This window comes from Canis aureus, chromosome 5 (assembly GCF_053574225.1).
Source record: "Canis aureus isolate CA01 chromosome 5, VMU_Caureus_v.1.0, whole genome shotgun sequence".
Lineage (NCBI taxonomy): Eukaryota > Metazoa > Chordata > Mammalia > Carnivora > Canidae > Canis > Canis aureus.
In genome coordinates this window covers 59,032,333-59,048,977 of record NC_135615.1, presented here as the reverse complement: position 1 = coordinate 59,048,977, position 16,645 = coordinate 59,032,333, and the positions used below count along the sequence as shown (strand labels likewise).

At 39.6% G+C, this 16,645-nt stretch overlaps 1 protein-coding gene across 4 annotated transcripts in view; it reads left to right on the top strand.

Moving 5' to 3' along the window:
• Positions 1-16,645, top strand: part of CFAP263 (cilia and flagella associated protein 263) — a 110,692-nt gene that overhangs the window by 86,341 nt on the left and 7,706 nt on the right. For 3 of the 4 annotated variants that reach the window (XR_013380117.1, XR_013380116.1, XR_013380115.1), the window contains exons 10-11: positions 635-716; positions 8,190-8,357. The gene's annotated coding sequence lies outside the window, so the exon portion shown is untranslated. The remainder of the gene's footprint in view (positions 1-634; positions 717-8,189; positions 8,358-16,645) is intronic. The other variant, XR_013380118.1, reaches the window with a different exon arrangement.

Here is a 16,645-nt window from a genome sequence, read left to right as displayed (position 1 = left end):
GAATTCATAGCCCGGCTCCACCACTTTGGAGCGGGGGTCACTTCACCTCTCAGAGGCTCCAGGTTCTTATAAAAAATTAACCCAGGTGGCAACGTAGAGCATCCCTACTACGCAGGCTTTGGAAGAACACAGATATAGGCAGGTAATTGGGGCATATCATGAAGGCCTCAGCAGCAGTGAAGATTGGATGCTCACCCAGGCACTGCCCCCTGCAGGAGCTCACAGAAATAGCCACCAATTGACTGGCCTGATGGACACTGACATCCTTTGTGGTAGGAGGACTGCAACCCAGCTGAAGTTCTCAGGAGAGAATGTGGTGGGCATAGCTAATCACCCCCACCCTTTTTGGGTAGGGTTTTTTCAGTTGAGCCCTTCATAGGGTGCTCTCCTCTCTGGGTGGACTGGTCTGAGCCAGCTCCTCCTGCCTGGTTTGGACGTCTGTGGTCCAGGAGTAAGGTTTCATGATGTAGGAAGTGGGCACCTGTGGCTATTCCCTCTGCATGACTAGGGCACAGCTGTTTTTTAAGAGAGGAGGATGGGCACCATCTTAACCTAGTTCAAAGCCCACATATACACATAGGCACTCAACCTGTGTTTGCTCTTATCCTTAGAACATCCATGTACTGTGTTTCAGTGACTGTGTTGGGCACCAAGAAGTGAACAGGATAGAATAAATACCTGACTCCCTGAGCTCTCCAACCCAGTGAGGGAAGCACGTAAGTTTCATATGGCACGTAAGTTTCATCTTCATAGAGATGTTGAGAGGAGATGCTCTGGGAGCCTGGTAGAATGGCAGCATGGTCTAAAGAAAAGTGCAGTGGAGAAGGACAAGATCAAGGGGAGTCTTCAATGTCATGAGTGTTCTGTGTCCACTGGAGAGCTTTAAAGCAGGGTGCAATACTTTGGTATAACCAGGGCAACAATGTTAATGAAGGAATGTTTCCACTTCCCTTCCCATTCTGGGATGAATGCTCCGGTGCTGAGGTCTACAGATGTGCAATTTACTTACAAAGACCAAAAGAATAGAGGCAGAAAAAGGGGAAAAGAGTGTGTGTGTTGGGGGTGAGGGAGGTAGATAACAATATGAATGGTACACAGAGATTTTTTAATTTCATTTTTTTACAACAGTTTTACACTTGGGGCACCTGGGTGGTACAGTCAGTTGAGAGTCTGATTCCTGGTTTCAACTGGGGTTGTGGGATCAGCTCCATGTTGGGCTCCATGCTCAGTGCAGAATCTGCTTAGGATTCTGTCTCCCTCTCCCTCTCCCTCTGCCCCTACTGCTCATGCTCTCTCTTTCTCTCAAATAAATATTTTTTTTTAAAGAGAACAATTTTAGGTTCACAGCAAAATCAAATGGAAGGTCCAGATAATTCCCATACCACTTGCCCGGACACACTGCATGGCCTCCCCAACTATCAAAATCCCCCATCAGAGTGGTATGTTTATTACCACTAATCAACCAACACTAGCACCTCATTATCACCATAGTTTACATTAGGGTTCATTCCTGATGTTGTACATCTTATGGGTTTGCAAAAATGTACAATGATATGAATTAATCATTACACTATCCTACAGAGCAGTTTCACTGCCCTAGAACTCCTCTGCCTATTCATCCTTCCTTTCCTGGAACCCCCAGGAACCACTGATCCTTTCATTGTCTCCATAGTTTTGCCTTTTCTAGAATGTCTTATAGTTGGAGTTATTAGTATGCAGCCTTTCAGATTAGCTTCTCACACTTAGTAATATGCATTTAAAGTTCCTCTATGCCTTCTTATGATTTGATAACCCATTTCTTTTTAGCACTGAATAATATTCTATTGTCTGGATGTACCATAGTTTATCCATTCCCCTACTGAAAGACTTCTTGGTTGCTTCCATGCTTTTAGCAGTTATGAATAAAGCTGCTATAAAGACTTGTATGCAGGTTTTTGTGTGGACGTACGTTTTCAGCTCTTTTGGGTAAATACCAAAGAATGCAATTGCTGGATCATATGGTAAGAGTATTTTAAGTCTTGTAAGAAACTGTCATCCAATGTAGCTGTACCATTTTGTATTCCCACCAGCAGTGAATGAGAGTTCCTATTATTCCACATCCTTGCCAGCATTTGACGGTATTTGTGGTTTTCATTTTGGTCATTCTAATAGATGTGTAGTGGTATCTCATTGTTACTTTAATTTGCGTTTTTTGATGGTGTATGATGTTGAGCATCTTTTCATGTGCTTCTTTAAAATTTGTATATTTTCTTTAGTGAGATGTCAGATCTTTGGCCTATTTTTAAATTGGGTTATTTGTTTTATTGTTTAGCTTTAAGAGTTCGTTTTTTAAAAAGATTTTATTTATTCATGAGAGAGAGAGAGAGGCAGAGACACAGGCAGAGGGAGAAGCAGGCTCCATGCAAGGAGCCTGACATGGGATTCGATCCCGGGTCTCCAGGATCAGGCCCTGGGCTTGAAGGCAGCACTAAACTGCTGAGCGACCCGGGCTGCCCAGCTTTAAGAGTTCTTTATGTATTTTGGACACCAGTCTTGTCTTTTGAAGATAATTTCTCCCAGTCTGGGGCTTGTCTTCTAATTCTATGTTTTTTACAGAGCAGAAGTCTTTTTTTTTTAATTTTTTATTTATTTATGATAGTCACACACAGAGAGAGAGAGAGAGAGAGAGGCAGAGACAAAGGCAGAGGGAGAAACAGGCTCCATGCACCAGGAGCCCGACGTGGGATTCGATCCCGGGTCTCCAGGATCGTGCCCTGGGCCAAAGGCAGGCGCCAAACTGCTGCGCCACCCAGGGATCCCAGAGCAGAAGTTTTTAAAATGAAGTCCAGCTGATCAATTCTCTGTTTCATGGATAATGCCTTTGCTGTGGTATCCTAAAACATCATCACCATACCCAAGGTCATCTAGGTTTTCTCCTATCCTATCTGCTAGGAGTTTTATAGTTATGTATTTGACATAAATGCACCCATTTTGAGTTAATTTTTGTCAAGGATGTAAGGTCTGTGTCTCAATTCATATTTTTTACATATGGATGTCTACTTGTTCCAGCACCATTCGTTGAAAAGGCTGCCTTTGCTCCATTGTATTGTCTTTGCTCCTTTGTCAAAGATTGATTGAATATATTTATGTGGGTCTATTTCTGGCCTCCCTATTCTGTTCCATTGATCTGTCTATTCTTTTGCCAATATCCACTGTTTTTATTACTATAGATTTATAGTAGGTCTTGAAATCAGGTAGTGTCAGCCCTCTGACTTTGTTCCTCTCCTTCAATATTGTGTTTGCCATTCTGGGTCCTTTGCCTCTCCATAAAAACTTTAGAATCAGTTTGTCAATAACCAGAAAATAAATTGCTCGGATTTTAATTGGGGTTACATTACATCTGTAGATCAAGTTGGGAATAACTGACATCTTGACAATATTGAGTCTTTTTATCCATGAATATGGAATATCTCTCCATTGATTTAGTTCTTCGATTCTTTCCATCACAGTTTTGTAGTTTTTCGTGTATTGATCCTGTAAATATTTTGCTTGATTTATACCTAAATATTTAAATTTTGGAGTTGGCAATGTGAATGGTACTGTTTTTAGTTTTGAATTCCATTTGTTCATTGCTGATATGAATGGAAAGTAACTGAGGAAAGTAATTGGCTTTTGTATATTAGCTTTGTAACCTGTAACCTGTAATTTTCTTATTAGTTCCAGGAGGGTTTTTTTGGACTATTTCAGATTTTCTACATAAACAATCATGTCATCTGCAAATGGAGACAGTTTTATTTCTTTCTTCTCTTTTAATTATTCTTCTAGTCTTATTGTATTAACTAGGATATAATGCTGAAAAGAAGTGACGGGAGGGGGGCATCCTTTCCTCATTCTGGATCTTAGTGGGAAAGCTTCTAGTCTCTCAGAGAATTTTTAAAAAATAGTTTAAATGATCCATATTACCTGTGTGTGCATACAAAAACCCTCCACTCTTATCTTACTCCCTCCCTCTACCATCACCTTGCCCTGAAGTCACCACCTACTAATTGTTCTGTGTATTTCATGCTGAACTTTCCCTATAATATACTCACATATACCTTCTGTAAACATAGATGGAATTGTAGTCTACATTTTTTTCCATAACTTGTGGGTTTTTTTGTTTTGTTTTGTTTTGTTTTGTTTTAACTTAAGAGTGTACTAATCATTTTAGCTTTCCAGGCTAGTGCGTATAAATTTACCTTATTCTTTAAATGTCTGCAAAATAGGGAAAGAAGATTTGGGGAGGTAGTGTCTAGGATTAAACATAAGACGTTCTTTATGATGTTCTTTAAGATGTAGAAGAGAACATTGGAAGTATTTTTAATTTCCTTTGTTCACTGGGGTGTGTTTCTTTGAATGCCATGCCAAGCTGAGATGGGCAGTAGAGACCCCAAGATTTAGTCAAGTTATAATAGGAAGATTTCTGGGGCAGTAGGGTGGTAGGTATTTATGGAAGATGGTTATTAGACTAGAAAGGAAAAGGGGAGTAAGGACTATGGAAAGAGAGGAGGGTAAGAAATGAAGCCAGCAAGAGAGACTAAAAATTAGTGCTGAAAGGCAAGAGATGTATCAAGGGAGCATGCTATCTTGAAATGCAAGAGGAGAGAATATGTCAAGAAGAGTGGAATGGCAAATAGTATGCTGCAGAGAAGCCAAAGCCAGGTAAGATCTGAAAAGGGTCCATTGGGTCTAGGAGATCATGGGTAAGTTCAGTGACATGGAGGGGACAAAAGCCAGAGAGCCAGGCTGTAAAGGGTAGAGAAATGACTCAATGGAATTTAAGAAACAAAGCTGATGAACATAGGGGAAGGGCAGGAAAAGTAAGATAAAAACAGAGAGGAAGCCAAACCACAAGAGACTCTAAACTCTGGGAAACAAACAGAGCTGCTGGAGGGAAAGTGGGTGAGGGGGATGGGGTAACTGGGTGATGGGCATTAAGGAAGGTACTTGCTGTGATGAGCACTCGGTGTTAGATGCAACTGATGAATCACTAAACTCTACCCCTCAAACTAATAATACACTCTATGTTAACTAAATTGAATTTAAGAAAAAAAATTTAGGGATCCCTGGGTGGCACAGCGGTTTGGCGCCTGCCTTTGGCCCAGGGCGCGATCCTGGAGACCCGGGATCGAATCCCACATCAGGCTCTCGGTGCATGGAGCCTGCTTCTCCCTCTGCCTATGTCTCTGCCTCTCTCTCTCTCTCTCTGACTATCATAAATAAATAAAAATTAAAAAAAAAGAAAAAAAATTTAAAATATTTGTAAAGCTAAAAAAAATGTAGCTGGGGAGAAAATGATGGGCACAGCAGGGTATACTACACTTTTGAAAGGTTTCACTCCAGATGAAAGGAGAGCAATTAAGCAATGACTAAACCGAGTCACCTGAGGTTATAGGGATAATTTTAAACTCCTATTATGATTATATATAAATATGAAAAAATCAGAGTTTGGACAGTCCTCCTCAATTTTATAAAATCAAATTGTCAACTTAATGAGCTTACAGAAGTGAGTCAGACCCCATTAGAGCTTATGTCACTTGACTGTAATGGGTACCTGGCCATGACTCAGAAATGCAGACACAAAGCCACGTGACACCATATATTACTAAGCATCGCCTATGCATTATCAAACAGTGATTTAAAAGCTTGCATCGTGGTATACAGCTGGCAGACCAGACCAGAACTATGGAAGTTACATTTCCTTTTGTGGAAACTTTGGGAGCCTGTATTTAATTTGAAAATGCCTTGAGGGGGCACCTGGGTGGCTCAGTGGTTGAGCATCTCCCTTCGGTTCAGGTCATAATCCTGGGGTCCTGGGGTTGAGTTCCACATTGGGCACCCCGCAGGGAGCCTGCTTCTCCTTCTGCCTGTGTCTCTGCCTCTTTCTCTTTGTCTCTCATGAATAAATAAAATCTTTAAAAAAAAGAAAGAAAATGCCTTGAGATTATGAATGCCAATCCATAGATATACAAAAGTTGTAACTTTCTTCATATCTAAGCCTATGTAGGACAAAATGTCTCTCAGAAATGTATTGATTCAAAAAAAAAAAAAGAAATGTATTGATTCGATTCCATAGAACATTTTTATTCCTGGCTCAAGTAATTAATATTTCTAAGTAACTAGGTGGCAGTGTGGAATAATGGTGAAGACCACAGCAGTGGGACCCAACCGACCTGGAGTCTGAATCCCAAGTCAACCTCTTATGAGCTGTGAGGTCATGAACAAATTCCTGATTTGTAGAATGAGAAGAGTAATAGTATCAACACAGAGGGTTTTGTTGCCCATCAAATGAGGCCATGTGTATGCAGGACTCAGCACCAAGATGTATATTATATACAATTGTATACACACATACACTCACACATACACTCTACATGTCATCCTAGGAACATCTTTCCTATGCTTTGCTAAACCAATGACTGAGATATTATTTGAGCTTCTCTGTCTCTCTCTATCAAGTGACAGAAACCCAACTTCAAGTAGCATAAGTCAAAATTGTATTGTACCAGCTCATAGCACTGAAAACTGCAGGGCATTAAAAAAAAAAAAAAAGAAAACTGCAGGGCATGGCTCTGGTATCACTAGATCTACTGCCTTCAAGAGAACCAAGCCTCACCCCCTCTCACTGCTCACTTGTCTCTGTGGGCTCCCAGGCTAGGCAGGTGCTCCCTTCTAGGTGGCCAGCAGTTCAGTTACCTTCACAGCATCCCCCACTAGAAGACAATGCTCTTGGTGCCAGAATTGGTCTGGTTTGGTCACAAACACATCTCTTTACCCTGATCACTTTTGTTTTTTGTTTTGTTTTGTTTTGTTTTTAATTTTTATTTATTTATGATAGTCACACAGAGAGAGAGAGGCAGAGACACAGGCAGAGGGAGAAGCAGGCTCCATGCACTGGGAGCCTGACATGGGATTCGATCCCGGGTCTCCAGGATCGCGCCCTGGGCCAAAGGCAGGCGCTAAACCGCTGCACCACCCAGGGATCCCCCCTGATCACTTTTGAAAAAGGTATCAATTTTCTGATTGGCTAGCCTGAGATCCATGACCATTCAGGTCAACCTCACAGAATCCACAGGACCCGAGAGCGGAGAGTGAGGACTGAGGTGAGGAGGGATTACTGCAAGTGAATAGATTCTGAACAAACAAAAACAGCTTGTGTCCTCCATTGCCTCTGTCTTGGTGGTTGGAAATGCTTTTAAATGATTTAATGTTAGTATATTAGGATCTGAATTAATTCTTTTTTTAAGGATAGATAGATGATAGAAGATAGGTAGATAGATAGATAGATAGATAGATAGATAGATAGATAGATAGATAGATGATAGATAGATGATAGATGATAGATATGACAGAGAAAGAGAGAGCGCAAGAGAATGAGCACAAGCAGGGGGAGTGGCAGGCAGAGGGAGAAGCAGGCTCCCAGCTGAGCAGGGAACCCAACATGGGGCTCTTCCCCAGGACCCTGAGATCATGACCTGAGTCTAAGACAGATGCTTAACCGATTGAGCCACCCAGGTGCCCCAGGATCTGAATAAATTCTTGGGCATATATTTTGAAGGCTCCAATCCTCTTTAGCGGAGTTTTCAAAGTCATCACTATTGACATTTTGAGACAGATAATGCATTGTTGTGGACCACTGTCATGTGCATTGTAGGATCTTTAGCAGATCCTGGCCTGCACCCACTAGAAGCCAGTAACACCTACCTACCTTCTCCCTTCTGTTCTGACAACCAGAAATGTCTCTCAAGATTAACAAATATCCCCTGGGAAGCAAAATCACCTCCTGTTGAAAACTACTGCTCTAGGCTATGTGATTTTCCCAGCTTATTTTTATTATAATTATTCAGATAAAATCCAATTTTATCAAGTGATTCTAACTACAGAAGTGCACAAAAGGCTTCTCAGTGAGTACCACCACTTTTGGGGAGTTGGGGGAGGAAATCCTGTCCAAGTAGCTCAAGTGAAAGGCTATCATGAGAATAAAGTCTTCTTGCAATCCAAAGAAGGCTGAATCGGCAAGCTTCAAGGAAGAGTCCCTCAGACCCTTCTGTGTTTCACTCTGTTTCTCTATTTCTCATTCCAGAGTCTGGTGCCAATTGCATCTGTACTTTGTGCCAATTAGTACAAATAGTCAAGGGACAGATCTGACTGGTACAAATCATCTTTTCTAGCCACATCAGGAGTCATGCTCTGTTTGGACCAAGGGTCAACCCATCTAATCACCTATATCCAGGGCTGGAGCGAAAATGGGATCTGATTCTTCAGAACCTGCCCTTTTGAACAACAGAGGCTGAAGCCAGGGAATCTTCCACCGATGGGATCATGGTTCGAGTGAGCAGGTGAATCAAAATACATTTGCCATATGACAGACGGGTGGAAGGGAAGAATACAAAGGTGCAAGACGGGGATGGCCCACTGTCCCAGTTTGTCTAGCAGTGGCTCAGTTTTCTTTTTTTTAACTAAAAAAGGTTTTACAGTGATAAAACATATAAGAGAATTTATTATTATTTTTTTTTGATCAACACCACAGTTTATTTGTAAACATATTATATGTGTCAATAATCAAATTGACAACACTTTATACATTTTGTTGTAGAATATTAACATCGAGAATTTATTATTTTAACCAGTTTGAGTGTATAGTGGCGTTAAGTACAATCTGTATATAGTATGTATAGTAAGTGATACTATGGCATTGGTACTATGGTAAGATACTATGGTACATGGTTGTGCAACCATCACTACCAACCATCTCCAGAACATTTCCATCTTCCCTAATAGAAACTCAACTCCTCAGTCCCCAAGCCCCTGGGAATCACCATTCTACTTTCCATCTCTCTAAATCTGACTATTGTAGGTACCACATGAAAGTGGATCATACCATATATGTTCTTTTGTGTCTGGCTTGTTTCATTCAGAATGATGTCCTCAAGGTTCATCCATATTGTAACAGGTGTCAGAATTTCATTTCTTTTGAAGGCGGAAGTGTTACATTCTATGGACGTATTACATTTCGCTGAACCATTTATTTGTTGGTGGATACTTGGGTTGCGTCTACCTTTTGGCTATTGTCAATGGGACTGATTCTTTTTTAAAAGAAACTCTAATATTTTAGGAGGCACCTGGGTGGCTCAGTCAGTTAAGCGTCTGCTTTCGGCTTGGGTCATGATCCCAGGGTCCTCAGCAGGGAGCCTGCTTCTCTTTCTGCCCCTGTTTGTGCTCTCTCTCTCTTTGTTCTATAAATAAATAAAAATCTTTTAAAAAAAGAAACTCTAATATTTTAATATTAAAATAGCGACTGAAGATTTCATTAAACAAATTTCCATATCAAAAGCATCAAGATTATACAGAACTAAAAAAAAAAAAAAGATTATACAGAACTGCTGCAGGACACTGACCAAAGAGCGTTCATAAAATTATATATCGTATCTTCTTTTTATGGCTTTTTCTTTAAGTTTTATTTAGGTAAGTAGTCTCTATACACCATTTGGGGTTCAAACTCACGACCCCGAGATCAAGAATCACACACTCCTCTGACTGAGCCAACCAGGTGCCCCTTTTTTTCATAGCTTTATTGACGTATAATTGATATACAAAAAATCATATGTATTTAATGTAGACATTTTAATGAGTTAGAATAACTTCTATGATATCAGCACCAGCACAATAAAGGAAATAAATGTATCTGTCACCTCGAAAAGTTTCCTTGTGTCCTCTTGCTTTTATGTATGTGTGTTTATATGTGTACCTGTGTGTTAAGAATATTCAACATGAGATCCACCCTCTTGACTTTATAAGGGCATAACACCCCACTGTTAACCATAGGCATCATGTTGTACAGTTTGTCTCTAGAACTTACTCATCTTGTAAAATTGTAACTTTATACCTACTGAATAACAACTTCCCATATCCCCATCCACCTACTCCCTGACAACCACCCTTCTATTTTCTGCTTCTATAAGTTTGATTCTTTTATATACTCATGTAGATGGAATCATGTAGTATTTGTCTTGTGGTGACTTATTTCACTTAGAATAAGGTTTTCCAGGTCCACCCATGTGTTGCAAATTGTAGGAGTTTCTTCCTTTTTTAAAGGCTGAATAATATTCCTTTGCAAGTATATACCTCACTTTCTTTGTATATTTATCTGTTGATGGACATTTCGGTTGTTTCCACATCTTGGCTATTATGAATAATGCTGCAATGAGCATAGGATTACAGATTATCTCCTCAAGACCCTGATTTAAATTCTTTGGATATATACCCAGCAGTGGAATTGCTGGATCATATGGTAATTCTATTTTTCATTTTTTGAGGAAACTCTATACTGTTTTCCATAGCAGCTGCACCATTTTGCACTCCAGCCAACAGTGTACGAGGTTCCAATTTTCCAGCATCCTTGCCAACACTTGTTACCTTTTGGTAACAGCCATTCTAACAGGGGTGGTGTGATATCCCCGTTGTGTTCATGTGGTTTGCAAATATTTTCTCCCATTTCACGGGTTGCCATTTCTTTCTGTTGATTGTTTCCTTTGCTGTGCAAAATCTTTTAGTTTGATACAGTCCCACTTGTCTCTTTTTGCTTTTGTTGCCTGGATTTTTGGTGTCCTATCATGAAATCATTGCCAAAACCAATGTCATGAAGCTTTCCCTCATGTTTTCATCTAGGAGTTTTACAGTTCCCAATCTTAAGTTCTTTTTTTAATAAAGGTTTTATTTATGTATTCATGAGAGACACACAGAGAGAGAGGCAGAGACACAGCAGAGGGAGAAGCAGGATCCCTGCAGGGAGCCCGATGCAGGACTCGATCCCAGGACCCCAGGATCACACCCTGTGCCAAAGGCAGATGCTCAACCACTGAGCCACCCAGGCGTCCCTTCAGTCTTATGTCCTAAGTCTTTCATCTTTAGTGCTTAGTTTTACCACTATAAGTTCTGTGCCCCAAGAAACCCCTCAGGCCAGGACAAACTGGGACATGAACCCACTGTAGACAGGAACCCAGCAAACACACTGGAAGCCAGGACCTCAGCATGAGCAAGTGAGAGCATCACCTTGTGCTCCAGGAAAGGTGGCCCCTCCCACACAGCCTCGGAAGACTAGAGGACAGAGCAGACTAAAGAGAGGTAGCTCTCAGAGGCCTCCAGTGGACTGTCCAGGTCTCAGTGACAGAATCCATGTCCAAAGGGGACACTGAAGATCACTCTCTCTCACACATTCACACGACAGGATTCAGTTTTGCATAAACCTGGCCTTATTGACAAACGAAGCTCTTCAAAGACCTAACTCTTATAAAGCTAAGAGCATTTTCCATTAATAAGAAACTTTATTGCAATCATGCATTTTCAGTAAACCCAAGATCTGTTTCTTCCTTTGTGCTTTTGTGTATTGTTTCTTAAACACATAGCTGCCAAAGGCATCCTTTTTCTATATATTTCTTTCACACTGCATTGGTTGTGCAGTGTAAAAACTGAATGCTCAGTTTCTGGCATTAAACATGTTCTTTGGTATTACTGTCAGTCTAACCAACACTGCCTCTGTTTGTCAGGGTCTGTAACGTGACTTGTTGTGTGGTAGGAATAGGAACAGTAGGTTTTGGGGAGGTGTCATGTTCTATTTGCATGGGTTTCCCAATTGTTAAACACTGACAGATTTGAGCATCTTTCAGGTCTGAAATATTTTAGGTCGTTGATGGCATTGGAGGTGGCAGAAGGGAAAGAGACATTTTAAAGAAATAAGTACTTGATCCACTCATCACGGAATCAAATCATACTAGTTGTACCTTAAATCTCGCATTTTAAATTTCAACTGTGAGATACTGGCTTTTGTCTATTGGTAGTGTGGGATGCAGGATTTTTTTAGTGTATTTTTTACAGACTATTCAGCTAATTTTTCTATTTTTGCTAAATAAAAATCTTTACCTACTAAAAAAAAAAGATTCACCAACAAATATTAGGTGAACACAATCAGTGGTAAAAAGAATTCAAAAGGACTCAGTAATGCTGATATGGTGTTGACCATGGTAAAGTGAGTGATGAGCACCTGAGTCCCTTTCTAAAGATCAAACAGCCACAAGTAACTTCCCTACAAGGATCAGAATCATCAAGGGCTGTTCCTGGTTACTGTTGGAAGCGTGGGCCATCTTTACCTCCAGCACACCTTCCAACTCAGAATGTTAATACATAAGAACACCTACGTACCTGGGACTGATGATTGATTTTAAATGTTAAATTATGTGTAATGATATTTCAGAGGATAAAAGCTTCCCCTGGGACTGAACCATGGGGGCTTAAAAGTGGAGTCACAGTACTGTCTGTATAGCCAGCAGCAGAATGTTGGCAAATGCTTTTGTCAGTATAAGGGGTGCAGGGACAACTCTCTCACCCAGAATTTATAAATTAGGAGATACAAGTGGCCTCTGGCAGGGGTACATGCTGCTGGAGCTTTCCCAGAAGTTGTTTCCCTTCTCCCAGTAAAAGTCCTGATTCCCCCATTAAAAGGGGCATAGTATCCTTATCATACGTAAAGTGGTGGCTTATAAGTGCTCATCTTTGGCTTTCACTACAAAAATATATACTTAATATTCAAACGTGCTTTATTTTTTAATTTCTTAGAGTTTTTAATGTAAAAGTAAGACACGCAAAAGTTTTTTTAAAAGATTTTATTTATTTATTCAAAAGAGACAGAGAGAGCGAGAGAGAGGCAGAAACATAGGCAGAGGGAGAAGCAGGCTCCTTGCAGGGAGCGTGATGCAGTAGTGGATCCCAGGACCCGGGGATCACGCCCTGAGCTGAAGGCAAACACGCAACTACGCACAACTACTGAGCCACCCAGGTTCCTCAAGACATGCACAAGTTTAAAATGTCCAACTGTGCAAAAGATTATGAAAAGTGAAAAGTGAAAAGTAAGTCTCCCCTCTCCCCTGGCCCTCTGACCCCATTTCTCCTTCCTAGAGGAGACCAGTTACCATCTTGATGAATATCTTTCCAGAAATAGTCTATGCAAAGATAAGCATACCTATAAATTGAGAGCCCCCGTTTTACAAAAATGGTAGCATGTTCTACATTTTGTCCTGCATCTTGCTTTTTTAAAATCGAGCTTTTTAAAGATAATTGTAGATGTACATGCAATTATAAGAAATAGTGCAGAGAGATCAACATACTCTTTATCCAATTCTCCTCGATGGTAACATCTTGCAAAACTGTTCTACACTATCACGACCAAGATGTTGATATCGATACATTCCAGCCACATAGTTCAGATTCCCCCCTTTTCCTTGTACTCCCTTATGTGTATTTATCTCTGAACTATTTTATCGCCTGTGCAGGTTCCTGTATTCCCACCACAATCAAGACATAAAATATCTGCATCACCACAAGCATCTCTCCTGGGGCCACTTATCACCATACCTGACTGCCTCCCAGCCCCTTCCTCATCCTGAACCCCTGGCATTTCTAAAATTTTGTCCTATCTTGCCTTAATTTTAATTTAAAAAAATTTTTAGGGACGCCTGGGTGGCTCTGCCTTTGGCTCAGGGTGTGATCCCAGATCCTGGGATCGAGTCTGGAATCGGGCTCCCTGCATGGAGCCTGCTTCTCCCTCTGCCTGTGTCTCTGCCTCTCTCTGTGTGTCTCTCATGAATAAATATAAAATCTTAAAAAAAAAAAAAACTGGAAGCATATGGTAAGTAACCTTTTGGTATTGGTTCTTTTTTCCTAAGCACAATTTCCTGGAGATTCATCTAAACTGTTACATGTCTCAGCAGTTCATTCCTTTTGTTGTTGTTGTTGTTTTAAGATTTTATTTATTTATTTATTTATTTATTTATGAGAGTGAGAGAGAGCAGGGGGAGGAGCAGAGGGAGAGGAACAAGCAGAGTCCATGCCTAGCATGAAGCCCGATATGGGGTTCAATCTTACGACCCTGAGATCATGACCTGAGACAAAATTGAGAGGGATGCTTAAGCACGTGCCCCTGTTTGTTCCTATTCTATTGCTGGGCAGTCTCCCCCAATATGGATACACCACAGTTTATTTATCTATTAGCCTGTTGGAAGATATCTGGGTTGTTTTCAGTGTGGGGCTCTTATGAATCAAGCCGCTACGAATGTTCATGTATAAGTTTTGGTGTCAACAGAAGTTTGCATTTCTTTTGGGTAAATGCCCAAGAGTATAATTGCTGGGCCATATGGTAATTATATGTTTAATTTTTATAAGAAATTGGAAAACTTCCATTTTAACCACTTTGCATTCCCACTGACAACCCAGTTTCCTTGCATCCTTGCCTGTATTTGGTGTTTGTCATTACTTTTTCTGCACAAGGTAGTTCTATTTCTTCCTTTCTAAGCTGTATGTCTTCTATTTCTTTTTCTTGCCTTCTCCCAGTGTTGTCATTGTTGTTGCTTCACTAAAGAACATAACTTTCAGGTCATGAGATTTTTCAGTTGAGGAGCTTCTTTTTCTTTTTTACTTTTTTTTTTTTTTTGATGGGGGAAAAGTTGGTGTCAAAATCAAGAGGTTCTGCAAATCTTTAGTATCAGTAACCAGTGTTTGATAAACATTATCACTGGTTTTCTTCAAAGAATTTCTTAATTCCTTTCATGCTATCAGGAGCATTATGCAAAAAAAAAAAAAAAAAGAGCATTATGCACACTGCATTTGATTCCTTTTTTTTTTTTTAAATTTTTTTATTGGTGTTCAATTTACTAACATACAGAATAACACCCAGTGCCCGTCACCCATTCACTCTGCATTTGATTCCTGCATCATATGACTATTATCACTAACTTTACTTAATCTCTTACCTAGAATTAGTGCTGAATAAATAAAATTTGAAGTTAATAGTTTCAGAAGTATACCTTTGGCTTGCATTCTTTGTCAATTAGCATTATCTCTATCAATAAAATTACTGATGGTTGGGCCACTGGGTGGCTCAGTCCATTAAGAGTCTGCCTTTGGCTCAGGTCATGATCTGAGTCCTGGGATGGAACCCTGCATCAGACTCTTTGCTCAGCAGGGAGTCTGCTTCTCCTTCTCCCTCTGGCCCTCCCCTGCTGCTTGGATTCTCTGGCTCTGTCCCTCTGTCAAATAAATAAATAAAATCTTTTTTTAAATTATCATGATTTTTTAAAAAGAATATAACTTAGATGTCCTATCAATCAGTAATATGAATCTGCCTCATTCTTTTTAATGGTTTCGTAGTATCCATAGTAAAATTGCCTTAATTTATTTTACCAGTGTCCTATCAGTAGGCTTTTATTTGATTCTAATCTTTTGCTAATAGGAACAATATTCAATAAATATACCTGCACATATCTTTTCACACATGAACAAGAAATTAGAGGAAAAAGACCTAGAAATAGAACTATTGTATCAAAAAGTATGTTCACTTTATATCTTGATAGTGGCTGAATTATCTTCCAAAGAGGTTGAACCAATTTACAGTCATATTCAACACAGTGTCTTCTCAAATTTTTAAAAATTTTGCCAATCCAATAGGTTAAAAAAGGATTTTGTTATCGTAGTAGCTGATTTTTAAAAATTTTTATTTACTTTTATATATTTTTAAATTTTATTTAAATTCAAATAATTAACATAAAATGTATTATTGGTTTCAGAGGTAGAGTTCAGTGATTTATCAGTCTTATATAACACCCAGTGTTCATTCCATCACATGCTCTCCTTAATACCCATCACCCGCTCTCCTTAATACCCATCACCCAGTTACCCAATCCCACCACACCTCTCTCCTCCAGCAACCCTCAGTTTATTTCCAGATTAAGAGTCTCTTATGGTTTGTCTCCCTCTCTGATTTTGTCTTGTTTTATTTTTTCCTCTCTTCCCCATGATCCTCTTTTGTTTCTTAAATTCGACATATGAGTGAGATCATGTGATAATTGTCTTTCTCTGATTGACTTATTTTGCTTAGCATGATATCCTCTAGTTCCAACCACATCATTGCAAATAGCAAGATTTCTTTTTTTTAATGGCTGAGTAGTATTCCAGTATATATATATATAAAATACAGTATATTATATATATATATATATATATATATATATATATATATATATATCCCATATCTTTATCTATTCATCTGTCAGTTGGCATCTGGTCTCTTTCCATAGTTTGGCTATTGTGGACATTACTGCTATGAACATTGGGGTGCAGGTGCCCCTTCAGATCACCACATTTGTATCTTTGGAGTAAATACCCAGTAGTACAATTGCTGGGTCATAAAGTAGCTCTATTTTGAACTTTTTTTTTTTTTTTTAACTTTTTGAGGAAACTCCATACTATTTTCCGGAGTGGCTGCACCAGCTTACATTCCTACCAACAGTGTAAGAAAGTTCTCCTTTTCACCAACATTTGTCATTTTCTGGATTGTTAATTTTAGCCATTCTAATTGGTATGAGGTGGTATCTCATTGTGGTTTTGATTTGCATTTCCCTGATCCCAAGTGATGAGCGTTGTTTCATGTGTCTGTTGGCCATTTGTAGGTCTTCTTTGGAGAAATGTCTGTTTGTGTCTTTTGCCCATTTCTTTATTGGATTATTTGTTCTTTGGATGTTGAGTTTGATATGTTCTCTATAGATTTTGGATACTAGCCCTTTATCTAATATGTTATTTG